This window comes from Vidua macroura, chromosome 8 (assembly GCF_024509145.1).
Source record: "Vidua macroura isolate BioBank_ID:100142 chromosome 8, ASM2450914v1, whole genome shotgun sequence".
NCBI classification, from domain to species: Eukaryota; Metazoa; Chordata; class Aves; order Passeriformes; family Viduidae; genus Vidua; species Vidua macroura.
In genome coordinates, this window is record NC_071578.1 from 33,260,303 (window position 1) to 33,276,267 (window position 15,965).

Here is a 15,965-nt window from a genome sequence, read left to right on the forward strand (position 1 = left end):
GCTAAGTCTCTGCCTTCACCATGGAAAAAGCCCTTTGGGACAGGCAAACCTGGCCATGCACTCTCAGCATGAGATCTGACAAAGTGCTACTGGCTATTCTGCAGTGGGTATTGGGCTGGAATTCCACAGCTTTCCTGGAATTCCACAGCTTTTCCTGGAATTCCCCCTCACCCCACAGCAGCAACAGCTCAATCCTGAGTACTGCAATGAGGGAACACACACTTTCACTTTGAACAGAACAAGATTGCGATTTAACTCTGACCCCTTCAGTGCCATCCATTCCCTCTCTGCATCTCCCCATTCCCAGCCCAACACTTTGCAGTGGTTTTGCTATTTCAGCAGGAGCTGCCTTCCCCTTTTGCTCCTGAAAGTTTCTGTAGTAAACTTTGACATTGTCGTGGTTTGACATGGAAGTGAATTTTTTCCAGGAAGTTGGGTCAAACCAATCAGTGGTCAGGTTTGGATATTGGCACCTGGAGTGACCACTGAGAGTATGGACACGCCTCTGAGAACACAGGGGGTTAAAAGCAAGAACTCCCAGGACAACTGTCTCTTTTGGTTCCGGTCGTCAGAGAGTGCAGACTCTCCCCTGCCCAGCTATGGGCTGGGTGGGGGAGGGGAAGCCACGCGGCCTTGTCCAGGTAGGCCAAGGGGGCTGAGGGTCTGGAACCGAGCCAGCTCCTGTGGACGGAAGGGTGGAGAGAAGCGGAGATGTCTTTGTCCGTCCCCCCCCCCCCCCAAGAGGGAAAGAGACAGAGAGCCTGGCGGCACCTGGAAATTTGCCGGCAGAGGAGAAGGAGAAGGGGGGGGATGTCCAGCGTGGGAGACGGAACACCGGACCGAGATATCAGCCGTCCAGGGAGTCTGAACTTTTAACCCTTTCCAGGAAATGAGGGCTTTTTAAAAGTATTACTCCTCCTTGATTTGTAGTGGAAGAGAGATAGTCCGGGACCTGAGATGTTAGAAGAAGAAATATTTAGGTGGGAGGAGATGATGAAGTAGCTTTTGGCTGGACTTTTCTTGTTAGCCATGGACTGAACCAAAATCTCCTGCAATAGAGACTGCATTTTAGGGGGATGCAGTGGTGACCCAGGGAGACCTGTTTCAGCTTCAAACAGCACAGGAATGGCAAGAACCGAAGAAAGCTGAGGAGGGAATGGTGATACCCTCTGTCTTCGGGAAGAAGATGATTCTTGTTTTTGGACCCCTCGGCCCCAGGGGAAAATGGGGGGGACTGTAGTCCCAGGATGAGAAACGGAACTGTTGTATCTTTGGGTCCGTGGCAAAGCATCCTTAAAGGAGCCCTATGAGCAGTCTGTCCATGCACGGTGGTGAGAGCACTGTGACATGGAATGGAGAGTGTCACACTGGCAGATTTTTTTTCCTGGGCGGTTGCCATGTGTGACAGAGAAACACAGGGTGGCAGCTGTGTTTCCTGGGGGGTCTGTGGTGCAAGAGAGACTTCTCTCTCTCCCTTGATAGTTTGAGTATGGATTACCTGAAGGGTGGTAATTTGATCAGGAATCCCGGGTGATGTTTCATGGCTGGGTGTTTTTGGAAATTAGGAAGAGGAGGAGTGGTTTAAAAGGTCTTCATCCTGGATTTAGTTTATGTGTTTTCTGTATTAGTAGTAGTTTAATAAAGTTTTTTTTCCCTTTGTTATTAAGCTTGGGCCTGCTCTGCTCTGTTCCTGATAACATCTCACAGCATTTATTTAGGGAAGGTGCATTTTCATGGGGACGCTGGCATTGCGCCAGTGTCCAACCATGACAGACATCCAGTTACCAAACTGTGGCTTTTGAAAGACACACAAGTTCCCTGAAGAATACTGGACTGGAACAGGGGTGAGGGAATTCCCTGCTGTGGTCTGCTCCTGTTAAAAATACCCAGTCTGGAGGCTGCACCTGCACAGATGTGAGGGATTAATAGTATCTTCCAAACAAGTCTGTGAACAAGGAAAGTATAACTAGCTTTTGCACTACTTCCCTTTTTGAGAGGCCATTTCCTGCAAAGCATCCTTTACTCAAATTTTCCATGAGCTTTGTAAACACCCAACAGCTTCTTCCAGCTTCAACACTTCATCAGATGATTTATGAAAGGTGCAAAACCACTACATTAGCAGGAAAGAGAAAAACTGAGCTCCACAAGTGTTATCTGCAAATTTGACCTGAACAAAGCAACATATTTTCGCTTAAAATTAACAGAAAATAGGGTGGGAAATTGAGCTAAATCTTCCATTAAATGGGAAAGTGCTGCTGGGGCTGCAGACAAATCCTGTGCTCAGAAGCAAGGAGTCACTATCAGTAGAAAAGACCTTCCCTGGAATGCACAGGAGCCTTGTTCAAAAGGGATAACAGGAACACAACACCAAGAGGAGCACTGCATACAACCACCAAAGTTATGACAGTAAACAAACCCATTTGAAAATGGCTGTTTGTCCCCATTTCTGTGGAACAGCCCAAACCAGGGATTGATTGTCTGCTTTCAGTTCCCAACGTAAGCAAGAAATTTAAGCTCCCTCATCCTCAGAAATATCAGCAGTACAAGATATCCCATTTCTCAGCTAAAGAAACTTTTCTATTGCAAATCTGACAAGCCAGCTGGCCTCATATCTGGCAAAAATGCACTTTCTGGATCCACTTCCCCAGAACTGGACACACCTCAGCATCAGGAATCTGTTCCACCCCTCTAAGAGCCATCTGCAATATCTTGGGGCTCTGGCCAAGCAATTAATTCCTCCTAATTACTGGAATGGGACCACCCCCAGCTGAAATTGCAGCCAGCTCTCCCTCCCTGCCCTGCCCTTGGGGGATGCTGATCCCTGACTCCAGTTTCAGGCACTCTGCTGGGAAAAGCAGACCCTGGAAAAGGGATCCTGGCTGCACTTCTGGATGTAAACATGCAGGGGGACGTCCTGCAGGACAAGCAGGTCACACGGCCCTGGCACAGTGACACCTCGGACCTGGGAGGGAGCAGCACTGGGATGCCTCCAGTTGCATCCTGGCTCACCACAGCCAGCTTGGGGAGAAGCCAGACACATCCCCCGACAGCCTTGCAGGATGAGGATACTCCCTCCTCTCCCACGCAGCTCTGCTTGGTGGTTTGGTTCTTAAACGAAAAGGAAGGAAGTGTGGCAAAGCATCCTCCCCATCCCCACAACCCCCACTTGCAGGGGTGTCCTAATCCTCACAATCCTAAACTTTGAGGGGTGTCCCAGTGCCCACAACCCACACTTGGAGGGGTCCAATCCCCACAATCCCACATCTGAAGGGGTGTCCCTGTCCTCCACAATCCTGAACTTTGAGGGATGTCCCAATCCCCCCATTCCCACACCTGGAAGGGTGTCCCTGTCCTCCACAATCCTGCATTTTGAGGGATGTCCCAATCCCCCCAACCCCACACTTGGAGGGGTGTCCCAGTTTCCCTGGAAGAGTGTCCCAATCCCCATAATCCTGCACTTGGAAGGATATCTCAGTCTCCACAATCCTGCATTTTGAGGGGTGTCCCAATGCCCACAGTCCCTGTCCCCCACAACCTGAAACATATCCTGGATGACACAACCCGGCTGCAAAAAGAGGAGCTGAAGGTGACGGGGGCAGAAGGTTCTGCCCTCATCAGATGCAGCCACAGATCTTCCGACATAGGATTTAAGATGGACTGGCATGCCTTGCAAAAGCAGTTTCATCAAAGAAAAAATAAAATATTCTCCATAAACTGTAATATAAAAGAAAAATCAACACAGCCCCTAAATTTCTGATGCTGACCTTACCAAGCCAAGCTTTGTTTCCTTCTTCATCACATTAAAAATCCAGTTTATGCTTCAATGACTGAATCACCCGTTGTTACAAACTATCTACATCACTTTCATCCCCTCCCTGAAGTTTCTAGGAAATTCATGGCATCTGCACATGACAGGAGAATCCAAGTTTGACAACACTTGCCAGAACAATATTCCTGCATTCTGAGCACAGGGAACAGCACACACAAACTGGGGGCTGACCTGGCAAAGGCAGCTGCTGCTAGAATGCCAAATTCCCCTCCCCTCCCACCTTACCAGAAACCCCAAATGCAGCACAGGGTCCCCAAAGCAAGGCAGGACTTGGGGCCCATAGGACAGGACAGGGCCTGTGGAGATGGGAATGGGCAGGGGGACGTGGGAATGGACAGGGGGACGTGGGAATGGACACGAGGAGATGGCAGTGGATACAAGGAGGTGGCAGTGGACACCAGGAGGTGGCAGTGGACATGGAAGAACAGTGAACAGACCCGGGAAGCCATGAGGACTGATCCCAGAGGTGATTTCCAAGCATGTGATTTTATCTGCACTTCTGAGCCTTGCACAAACCTCCCTCACTCCGACGTCCAGAGGCAGCACCAGAGGTGGCAAGCCAAACTTGGGAATATTTGCAGAGTCACGCTGGGAATACTTGTATTAAACACTGTGCTTAAAAGCCTGTCGCTTTGCTGCACATCAGTACTTCCATGGAGGAATTATTTAAGTACACAGCTCTGTAAGCACCTAAGGAAGTGTCCAGATAAGGAATAGCTCTGCTCCTTCTCTTCCCTCTTGTCTGAGGAACTGCAGGAATGGTGCTGCCCTCACCCTGCCACTGTAAACCATAGCAATAAAAGCCCCAATTAAAACCAAAAAGGTACTTTGCTCAAGACAATCGGGCAGGACAATCTGTCTTCTAAAGGCCTGACTTGAACACTTCATTTTTAAAAAGTCCAGCCCAAATAAAATAAGTAGGTTATTAAGCACTCAGCAGTCCCTTCATATAAATGTTCATGGAGTAATTCACTGCTTTTATGAAAAAGGAAATGTTTTTAAAGCAGACCAGGAAAGGAAACAAATCCTCAGAATCAGAAGATAATACTGCCTCCAGAGAAGCCACTACAGAAACCATTCCTCTTTTTATTTATTTTAATTCTTCGCCTACTTTTAAGGCTATAAAGACATCAGCATGTTCAGCTCTCCAAATTCTTCTCGTGTCACTTTGCAGTGTCTGTGGAAATAAATTGACTTTTCCTCAATTCCAGCTGAAGTTTGTGGGGCCTCTTCCACGACCATCAACACCACGAAGACAAAAGGGTGCAAGAGCTCTGCATCATCACTTTCCCCTCAAGCATTGCTCCAGCACCCCCAAATCCAGCAATCCCAGGCAAAGATTGGCAAAGAGACTCCACAACACCTGAGTACTTCTTTCCAACAGCGAGTAGCATAACTGAACAGGGAGCAGTCTGGTGTGCCAATGCTACACTGGAATACACCCCACAGGCTGCACTGGGCTCTATCCCAACTATCCCAATTTAGGACAGTAGTGGGAAGCAAGCAAGTCTGAGCACTTCCAGCTGTGTGCACACATCCTGTCACTGCACTGGCTATTCACCACCAGCAAGTGTCCTTCAGTTATTTCCAAAAGCAAGACCCACTTCAGCTCAGTCTGCTGCAGACCCTCAGCTGCCTCTCGTTTTTAAATAAAAATAAAACTCAACAATACCTCAGTCCCAAACACAAAGTTTGTTGACACAGCTGTCAGAGTCACTGCAGAAGTTACTCCAGTTCAGGGGTGCAGAAAATGTCATTAATGCTTTGCATGACCCAGACCTGAAAGAAGCCCGTTACTGATATTCCCTGTGCTGCTGGTTCCCTCAGTGTTGTTATTTCCCTCTTGATAAGGCCCCACCCTGCCAGGCAAACCACAGGGCATGTCTCCAAAACATCATGGAACACCCTTTAACACTGGAAAATGGGAATATGAAGACAAGGTGAGGGAAGACAAGACTGCTCTTTAACAGCCAAGAATTAAATCAGCCCAGAAAGCTCACTTTGAACAGATGTACCCCAACCTTGGGTTTCTCTGGGAACAAAAGGTGAATCTGTAAGCAGAGATTCAGTGATAGGGATCAGAGGTGACAGCTCTGAGGTGTTCCCTCCTCCCCTGGGTGCCAAGGTGGGAAGCCTCTGCCTGCCACAAGCCACCCTGCCACCACAACCACTCCCTCACAGAGTAACACACCAGTGTTCCAGGCTGGGAAATTCAACAGGCTCCTCTCCAGTAAACACAGAGTCGTGGAATGGCTCCATCCTGGCTTGGAAGGGACCTTCAAGCTCACCTCTGATGAGTTCTGCACATGCAGACATGCAGTGTGCCCAGAGTTTGGAACCTGCACCTTGCAAAGGTTGGGAGCTCCGTGTCCCCACAGCTGCCTGTGTCAGGAACCCGTCCAAGCCCCCTCTGCAAGGTGTCAGGGTGCCTCTGCATGAATGCAAGGCTCCCATCCCATAATACTCACGGTGAAAAGTGCAGCAAGACAGAGGCAGGCAAAGCTTTATCCACCTCACAATTTCTGGGAAGCTCAGAGCAGAAGGGCCAAGCGCTCCCTGGGTTATTATCCCATGCCTGGGTTATTATCCAATCTTCAAATAAAAACAAGTCATTAATTTATTAGCATGACATCACATCCTGCAGGCTGAATTTCAACACACAGCATTAACAGTGGAGCCACGTGAAGAAATACAGCATTCCCTAGGATTTCTAATCTGCTTTCCAACCTTTTACCTTGGAAAGACCTAAATGGATGTCCTGGACATGGAAACAAGATCCCCAGGGAGTTAATAAACACAAAGACAAAACAGTCTATGAAGACTCAACCTTTTGTAGAATGGACAATTATTTTAAATATTTGCTCATATCCAGCTACAAATGGGCAGCATTAAAGCACAATTGCAGTGTGAGAGTGATTACAAAGTTACAAGGTTAAAGGAGATTGTTTGCATTAAGTACAAGAAGTCTAACAGGAAGAATCATAAAAGGATTTTAGACTGGCAGCCACTCAATAAAGTGGCCAAGGAAAGTTCCCTGCAGACAGTTATAAATGATGCTGCTCAATTCACTTGTGCCCTGATGGACCATGAGTTAAGGAGCAGCAGTCAGAAATTAAGATAGCTAAGGAGTAGCTCATTAAGAACATCAATTCAGCTGGCCAGACACAGAGAAGAAAACAGCTAATGGCCTTTAGTGCATCAATCTGCTGCACCTGTATCCAATATCATCTGGGTCTCAGGTTCCTCCCTCTCCTCCCCTGGCACTCAATCAAGCTTGCAGGGCATCTCCCCACACCAGGTGGAAATCCCTCTCCCCAGAGCAGCCCATCTCCTTCTTTGGACATTTTCAAACCCCAGTGGGACCCTGAGAAACCTGACATTTCTTTGGGGTTAAGCCTGCTCAAAGGAGGAAGTAATATAGATTTGCCTGTGGTTTGTGATTGTCATCTCCACAAGTATTCTCCCAGCCACTTACACTTCCTGAACCCGTGGCTGAACTCTGGCATTCCCTCTCAAAAGCATTCTAATTCTTGGATACAAGACACGTGGCTGGATGGGTCTGTGTCTTCTCAGCACTGACACTCATTTTCTTGCAAGCAAAGGAATTCTGTACAAACCATCAGAACTCAAATATTCCCCTTCTGATAAATGTGCTTAGGGCCCTGTTTTTGTTTTTAAAATGGCCTTCGATAACAAATCTATTTATGTTTTGAAAGGAAGAAAAAATGAATTAGGAAATTGCACAGGCACAAAAACAAAGGCAATAACTGACAAAGAGTTTTGTTAATTTGTGGGTAATTGCTCATTACTGCACAATAAGGTTTTTGCAATGTTTCATGGAGAGTAGATAAGAACCCCCAGCCCATTACTGAGAATTGCTTTTGGCAAAGGCGAGCTTCTCCCACGATTCCATTAAATACGGATCCTGACATCCCAAAAGCACCCGGGCAAAGGGAACAACATGTTCTGTCGAGTCATTTAGCAGGGATCTTCGCGTGCTTGCACTCACCCTTTTCTGTCCACTCTTGCCTTGTTCACAGCTCTGCTTTGGACACCACCTCCCCCCAGTGCCTCTGCTGAGCACCCCAAACTTCAGCACTTTGGAACATGGGTGTTCCTCTCCCTTCCTCTAAGTCTGGTTTACTCTCTTACTCCACTAAAAATGTATTCCCCAGACACTCAACAGGCCACTGGCACCCCCCGCAAGGGGCAAAGCTCACCCACAAGCGCTGGATTTTCCCTCCCAGTTAAAGCAAGTGGGTTTTGAGCCCTGATGCATCACAGAATCCCAGAATGGTCTGGGTAAGAAGGGACCTTAAAACCCAACCTGTTCCATCCCCTGCCATGGCAAGGACACCTTCCACTATCCCAGGCTGCTCCAGGCTCTGTCCAACCTGGCCTTGGATACTTCCAGGGATGGGACAGCCACAATTTTTGTGCCAGCACTGAAGGAGGACACCCTGGAGTGCTCCCTCTGGGAGCAGCTCACCACTCACAAGGCCAAGCAGGTATTCCAGCAGCAATCACTCTCAAGGCACTTTCAAGGTCTTTTTCATCATCGTAACAGCAGAGCCATTTTTAAGCCTTTCAAATAGCTTTAAATTAACTTCCCTGACAAACTTTTCCAGAGCAATATAAGCTGGCTACGTAAAACTCCAGGCAGGGACACAGAGTAGACAAAGAGCAGACCTGAGAGCGGAGCAGACGCTCGATTTCGATGGAGCTGTTTCATTACTATGTAGATTCAAAGCCATTCCTGCAGTTACTGAAGCACTACCCCAGCCCTCCTAGCAAGCAAAAATCCATTTTGTGTACAAATAGGGTTTTTACAGCTTTGGCACAGTGCTCGACTGCAGAGTCAAACTTTTCAATGCCTGATAAGATTTTACTTGAAAGTGGCAGGAGAGCTCTTGCCAGGAGCCCGTATGAAATGCCAGCTCAGTGGCAGAAGGTCAAAGGCTGGTATCAGGAGATTTAATGGAAGTGTTTCCAGACAAACTTCTTAAAAGCACTGTGCTATCTAGGGAGGCACAGATTTACACACTTGGAAAGCCAAGGACCAATCTTTATGACTCCTTTCCAATCGAGGGTTATTTCTTTAACACTTTACCTCACAAAAAGCACAGCAGAAGTGTCTCCTTTTCTGTGTCTATCCAATCCTTGGGTATTTGGCTGAAGTTAAGAATAAAGAAGTGTTTATTGCCACAGTTTTTGTTTTAAAAAAAAAAAAAAAAAAAAAAACAAAAAAAAACCACAAATAAAAACAACCAAAAAACCCCACCAAAAACATCAACCAAACAAAAAACACCCCAAACAACCCCCAGCTCCTCCCAGAACAACAAACTCTCAGGTGCAGAAGTTCCTAATGTCCTGAATAAAAACCCCAGACGACAGACACAGACAACTGAGTTTAAAGACAATCCCAAACAATTAACCTTTCTCCAGCAGTGCCTAAAACTATGCCTGGAGAAGCAGAAATTTAAATTGATCTGAAAGGCTCTCTAATCTTTACCATTTTTACAGAAGTGTTTAAGGTTAAGTTGGTGTCAACAATGACCCTGAGCAGATATCAAGCATTAAGACTTTCAACATAGTGGATTTTGCCAGCTGTCACCAGGCTGTAATGTACAAAGGGACAGTAAAACTCCATCAAACCCTGATCTGTCTGCTCAGGGTCTCCCCTTCCATCTACACAAATGCACTCCTGGATTCACTCACTCTAAGAGCAGATTTGCAAGTGCTCCTCCACTCTCCCATTAAAGCATTTCAATTGTCTGCCTCTACCATTTTAACAAATTCAAGTATAAGACTTTAAATTCAATTAGCACAAATCTCAGTGCTCCCAACATTAAATTTGCAAGTGACATTTAGTGGCATTCAACACACACGGAGCTAAGCTAATACACTAATGGACCAGCAAGGGAAATTGTAAAACACTCCCAATTGCAATGCTCTTTTTTAGTAAAGGAAATTAAAGGAGTAGGCTGCAGTGGACAGGAGGAGATGGCAGCTATGAAAAATCCTTCTTAAGCCAAGGCTGCAAAAGCTCTCCTCTCCAGGTCCACCTGTTCAGAAAGGGGCACTTTTAAGGCTCTTTCAGTCCTTCAGAGAGGATTTACCCTGGTTTTACTTCTGTTTCTTCCTACTTTTTCTGCTGAAGGCTTAGACAATGCCCCACTGTGTGCTGCTCCCCAGACACAGAGAGCAGGGATAAAATTCCCAAGCCTTGTCCCACACAGCTAAGAAGGATGTGACAGTGCCCACAGCACCCCAAAAAGCCAGCCCAGCAAAGCCACCTGAGGAATTCTGCTACCACACCTGTGCCTCACCCAGCTTGCTACGGAAGCTGCCAATTTTCCTGCACTAGAAAAATCCAAAGCTACTGGACTTCAGAGATTCCTTTTTCTTCCCCCAACTGGCAATATGCTTTGCTTCAGTTCCATTTAAACAGAAAAAGCTACCTTCAAGCAGTTTCAAAATCAAGGAGACAGAAGCCAGACCAGGTTAGGAAGTCAGGGAGGAAAAAAAGTGTTAGAGTCATGGCTCTAAGCAGAGGGAGATTTATTTTGTTGTGCATTTAAATCTAAGCAAATTAGCACAGGCTAAACCTAGGGAAGATACTTTCCCAATAAGGATTTATTAGTGGTTCTCTTTGATTATGGATGTGCAATTGGACAGCAGACAGGACTGCAGCAGCACACGAAGGAAACATCAACAGGACATCTGTCCCACTCTAGATTTGCTCCCCTGATTTGGATGAGTCAACTGTAAAGCCCAGCAACAGCAGTAACTGCATTTCTTTAAGAAACATGTTACAGTCTCCAAAATTAAGTTTTCTCTTTCCAGCTCTTGATCAAGGACTATTAGAACAAAGCTCATGGGTTACTTTCAAGAATTTGGGTTTTTTCTCTCCCCTCAACTACAACACCACATTTGATAAGGCCAGAAACAATATAGACAAATATTTTAGAGATGTTTAAATCCCAGAATGGTTTGGGCTGGAAGGCAGCTCAAAGACCCTCTCTTTCCACCCCACTGCCACGGGCAGGGGCACCTTCCACCAAGCCCCACTACACAGTTACACCTGGCAGCTTATTAGGATGGATGTTCTTTCAATCCATGAAAAGGCAAAGTAACCTGCACCAAACACTGCCTCTGCTAAGCAGATTTTCAAAATAATAAAATATGACTGGTATGAAATAATCCCAAAAAGCTGGTCTGTTTCACACAATCCTCAGTCTTCTGCATTTCCCCCCGCATTTTGGGGAAGGAGGGGACAGGACTTAATTATTAACTTAATGATGTCACACCACACACTTTGGGAATTCAAGCTGTATTAAAAGCTGGAGATTCCATGCAGAGCACCAGCCTTCCAGAGGGCTCCTGCCCCTCTCTGTGTGCTGGTGCCCTGGACCCAAAAAGCCTCCAATGACACCAAAAATCCTTTGGAAAGCACTGCCAGTACATGGGAGCTCAGTTTGTGACCATCAGATCTAAGAAAGCTCTAAAAAACTCAGGTTTTTGAGCTCATTTTAAGCTCACCTCTACTTCAGAGTGCTTTATCCCCGTACAGCTGGGTTTGATGTGCTGCACTTGAATCACGACTGAAATAGCATCAGGTGCTCTGCTCCACTTCAGCAAAGAACAGCCTGGACCTACCTGGCTGGGCAGCCTTAGAAATCCTTCCTGCCCTACTCAAGTCCCTGCAAACCACCTCAGGAAAAGGGAGCTGGTGCCATGTCCAACAAAGGCAGCCTTCAGGCCTGTGTGCAACACTCCTTCACTTTTTGATGATGCTATAAGGATTTATTCTATTACTCCAACAGGCCCTTTCCCCAACAAGGGTCTGGATTCTTTCTGAGCAATTTTTTTTTTTTCCCACAGGATGTCCTGCTGCCCCAATTAAAAAGCCTTTAATTCTGCAACCATTCCTTAAGGCCAGGCTGAAATTGCTTTTAAATCTGAGTAAGTCCCAGGCCACCCATATTTAGTGCACCAATTAACCGATGTTGAGTGATGCAGAGAGGCAGCAACCAGAAGAAGGAAGAACTTTTAAGGCATCATCACCCACAGTGCACGGATCCAGTTCAAGGGAACTCAAGAATTATCTAATTAAAAGTAGCACCTATTCAAGCTTGATGAGTGTTGAGAGAAGCAATGAGATCCATGGAAAACAACAAATCATTGCCTTTTAACTATTAACTCTGAGCAGTCAAATAACATCCATAATACCTGCAAGTCCTGAAAATCATCCACCTCCTTGGATTTATTAAATCTGTGTCACATTAGAAGCTAATTAACATGAGAGACCCTGTTCCCAGGTTGATAATATAGAAGGAGAAAGAAACATAATAATGTGGGAATCACCATTTGTTGCACAGATCACAAACACACTCTAAAGGCATCTGAGCTGAATTTAGTTCTGCTCCACATGCCCAAAAACTCAGAAAAATCACAGCAAATCTCTCTGGATTTAGAGGGGGTTTATTACCCATATTGTAAAAGCAGCCTTTACCTTTTGTCTGCCACCAACCAGGGGGACTGCCCTCTCTTTCCAAACTCTACACAACTTCACAAAGCTGGAGCAATTTTGACACCCACAAAATACTACACAAAACAAACCAGAATGCAACTCCAATACAGCATCCACTCCCCCAAAAAACACAGCCAAGCCCAAACCCACCAAGATCCACAGCACCACTTCCACTGACTTCAGCCAGGTGGTCTGCACTGCTTCACAGCTGGGCATGGAAGACAACAAAAAAGCATTTTCTGCCATGTGGACCTGGGAGAAGGGAGTCTGAAGGCATCACTACAAATCCTGCTGTCACACCAGGCTGCACCATCAGCCAAAGGGACACGAGGATGTTCATCGACATCCCGGTGCTGCTCTGCTAGGAGAGGCTGCCTGCATCAGCAAGCTTCAGCAGCACCATGTCAATATGGCAGAGCTCCCGGTTTTTTACAAATAATAATCTCTTTCTCTCTCTTCCCATCCTCTCTCCGTGTATTTATGGTGCCTTGAAGGCACCGAGGCACTCTTTAATGAGGTTTTCACACAAGACAGAATAAATTAGAAACCTTGATCAAAACAGGCCCTCCATGAGGAACACAGTACAAAGACAGCCCGACGCTTTATACACCGTGAAAAATCCAAATACTGCAGCCGGGCAATCAGCAAGCCATTCCACGAGCAAACAGGGAGCACACCCTCCTGCCAGGGGGCCCGTGATGGAGAGGTCTCTCCTTTTCACCCCCGTTCTGCCCCCAGCCTGTTCGTCCCCAAGAGGGGGACAAAGACATCACCCCCTTGCAACCCCACAAACCTCAGCCCCAGCGAGGAAGCACAACCCCAATGTCACCGCTATGGGATGGGATGGGATGGGATGGGATGGGATGGGATGGGATGGGATGGGATGGGATGGGATGGGATGGGATGGGATGGAGCTGCTCCCACTCACAGCAGATGCCTCCAGCTCCCTCTGGAGCTCCCTGGACTGGAGCCCCCAGGCTGAGGGGACCGGGCTCACCCCCACACTGCCAGCTGAGCTAAGGGGACCAGATGTCTCCACAGAGCCTCTGGGGCAGGGAGGACCAGCCGCGCCACTCCAGCACCTGGCGAGGAGGGACAGACCTGACCAGGCTGAGAACAGAGCCTCTCCTGGCTCCTGGGACTGAGGGGGCTGCAGCCCCTCCAGCGGGGGGGCCAGAGCTCCCCCGGTACCACCCGCAACCGCCCGAGCTCGGGCTCCCAGCGCTCCCCCGGGACCCGCTGCGGCCCCCCGAACCGGGCTGCAGAGCTCCCGCGGGCTCCCGCGGCCGCAGCCCCGAGCTGGGGGTCCCGGACTGCCCAGGCTGAGCAGACCGCACCTTCCCGAGGGGCCCAGATGCGCCCGCGCCGTGGGGCCGAAGCTCTGTCACACCCCCGGGCTGAGCAGCCCCGAGCCCGCCCGGAGCCTCCGGTTCTGCGGGGGCCGGAGCTCTCCTCGCATCCCCCGGGGCTACGGGGGCCGCCGCCGGGAAGAGGAGCCGGAGCCCCCCGCGGCACGTCCCTGCTGGGGCGGCGGCGGCCGCGTCCCCGCTGTCACCGCCGGTGTCCCGTCCCGCCGCCCCCGGGCCTGCGCTGAGCCGGAGGCCGCTGGGTCACCGGTCACTCACCGTGCGGAGCCGCGGCTCGGTGCGGGCCGGGTGGGTGCGGCCGCCGGGCGGGTCTCCGGGCGGTGCGGCGGCTGCAGCCCGCTCCCCGTGTCCCGTTCCCAGTGCCCCGTTCCCGTGTCCCGTGTCCCGTGCGGCGGCCGCGGGCGGGGCGGGGGCACCGCGCGCCACGTGACGGCCGTGTCATCCCGGCCGCCATCTTGTGCCCGGCCCTGCCTGACGGGGAGCGCTGCGCGTCAACATCCCCGTCTCCATTCCCATTCCCGTCCTCGTCCCCATTCTCATCCCCAACCCCGTTCCCATCCCCATTCTCGTCCCCATCCCCATTCCCGGAGGGATCCACAGCCCTCCCTGCCCAGCACAGCCTGGGGTGCGCAGGACCAGCCCACTGGTCCCTGTGTTGTGATCCCAGGGGCACCGAGGCTGGCAAATCCCTCCCAGCCCATGGAGTCCCAGCTGTGCCCAGTGCCCACCTTGTCCCCAGCCCAGAGCACTGAGTGCCACCTCCAGCCCTTCCTGGGACACCTCCAGGGATGGGCACTCCAAAGCTCCCTGGGCAGCCCCTGCCAAGGCCTGAGCACCCTTTCCATGCAGAAATTCCTGCTGCTGTCCAAGCTGAGCCTCCCCTGGCACAGCTTGAGGCCATTTCCCCTTGGCCTGTCCCTGTTCCCTGGCAGCAGAGCCCGACCCCCCCTGGCTGTCCCCTCCTGGCAGGAGTTGTGCAGAGCCACAAGGTCCCCCCTGAGCCTCCTTTTCTCCAGGCTGAGCCCCTTTCCAGCTCCCTCAGCTGCTCCTGGGGCTCCAGCCCCTTCCCCAGCTCCCTTCCCTTCCCTGGCCACGCTCCAGCCCCTCCAGGGCTCTCTGGCCGGGAGGGCCCAGAACTGGACACAGCCCTCCCCAGCCCTCAAGGTGTGGCCCCAAAGAAGCCATCCTGAAACCATCTGAGCATATGTAGCACTCCCAAAATATTAAATTCTGACATCAGTGTAGCTTGCTCCAAGGAGCTGAGGTGTAGCAGGGTGTGAGAGCTCCTAAATCCATCTGGTAGTTTTCCAGTACCTAAAGGAAACCTACAGGGAAGACGGAGAGGGACTTTTTAGAAGAGCATTTAGTGCTAGGATAAGGGGAAATGGCTTCCCACTGCCAGAGGGCAGGGTTAGATTGGATATTGGGGAGAATTCCCTTGTGATCCTGGACTGGGATGAACACGTCCTGTCCAAGATCCCCAAAAGCAGAGTGCAGGGTGTTAGAGCAAACTCTGCTACCTGCCTTTATTTCCCTCTGCAGGAGCTCTACTGGCCATTGGGGTTCAGTTCTCTGTCAGCTCTGGAGATGTGAGAAGTCAGCTGTTACTAATAAAATCTGTTAAAATAAACTCACAGGACAATTTAGCTTAGAAGCAACCCCTGGGTGTCACCATCCCCAGGAAGAAAGATGCTCAAATTTTGTTCTGTGACCACTAACACCCATTTCAAACCTTGCACTTCATAAATTGTGACTTCTAATATACAAAACTGGGGTTTTTCCATCCAAAAGGTCAAAATCCTTTCCTGGTGCCCACAGAGGGGTTCCTGCTTGTGCTGAGCCTGGTTCCCTGCAGGGCTGTTCCCCAGCCTGGGAAGATCTGCAAGGTCTGATTAAAACTTTTCCAGTATTTCAGGCATTTTTCCAGCCAGGAGATTGTGGAGATAGCAGAGCCACACATCCAGCTCCCCCTGTCCCAGGCTTGGGAGGATGATAACACACATGGGAGGGACTGGATGTACCGGTGTGTTTCAGTAACACTGAGCAAGAGACATGTTTTGCTGATCTTGGCACGTAAACAAAACAAAATCTGAAAAAAGCCCTCGTGACTTATCCCAATCAACAAGTGATTGCAGACATTACCCAAGCAAAACTAAGAATTAAGCTTGAATAAATAGTAATTTATGCACTGGGACAGGTGAAATACAATGGTGTCCTGGGCCTCTGTAAAGAGCTG

The 15,965-nt window shown here is 49.3% G+C and overlaps 1 protein-coding gene across 10 annotated transcripts in view; it reads right to left on the reverse strand.

Moving 5' to 3' along the window:
• SGMS1 (sphingomyelin synthase 1) overlaps positions 1-14,095 on the reverse strand; it is a 92,286-nt gene extending 78,191 nt beyond the window's left edge. For 7 of the 10 annotated variants that reach the window (XR_008438099.1, XM_053983695.1, XM_053983682.1 and 4 more), the window contains exon 1: positions 13,988-14,095. The gene's annotated coding sequence lies outside the window, so the exon portion shown is untranslated. Of the gene's footprint in view, positions 1-8,939; positions 9,002-13,290; positions 13,388-13,987 lie in introns of those variants that run through there. The other 3 variants (XM_053983689.1, XM_053983686.1, XM_053983684.1) reach the window with 2 other exon arrangements.
• Between the last annotated feature and the right edge of the window lie 1,870 nt (positions 14,096-15,965).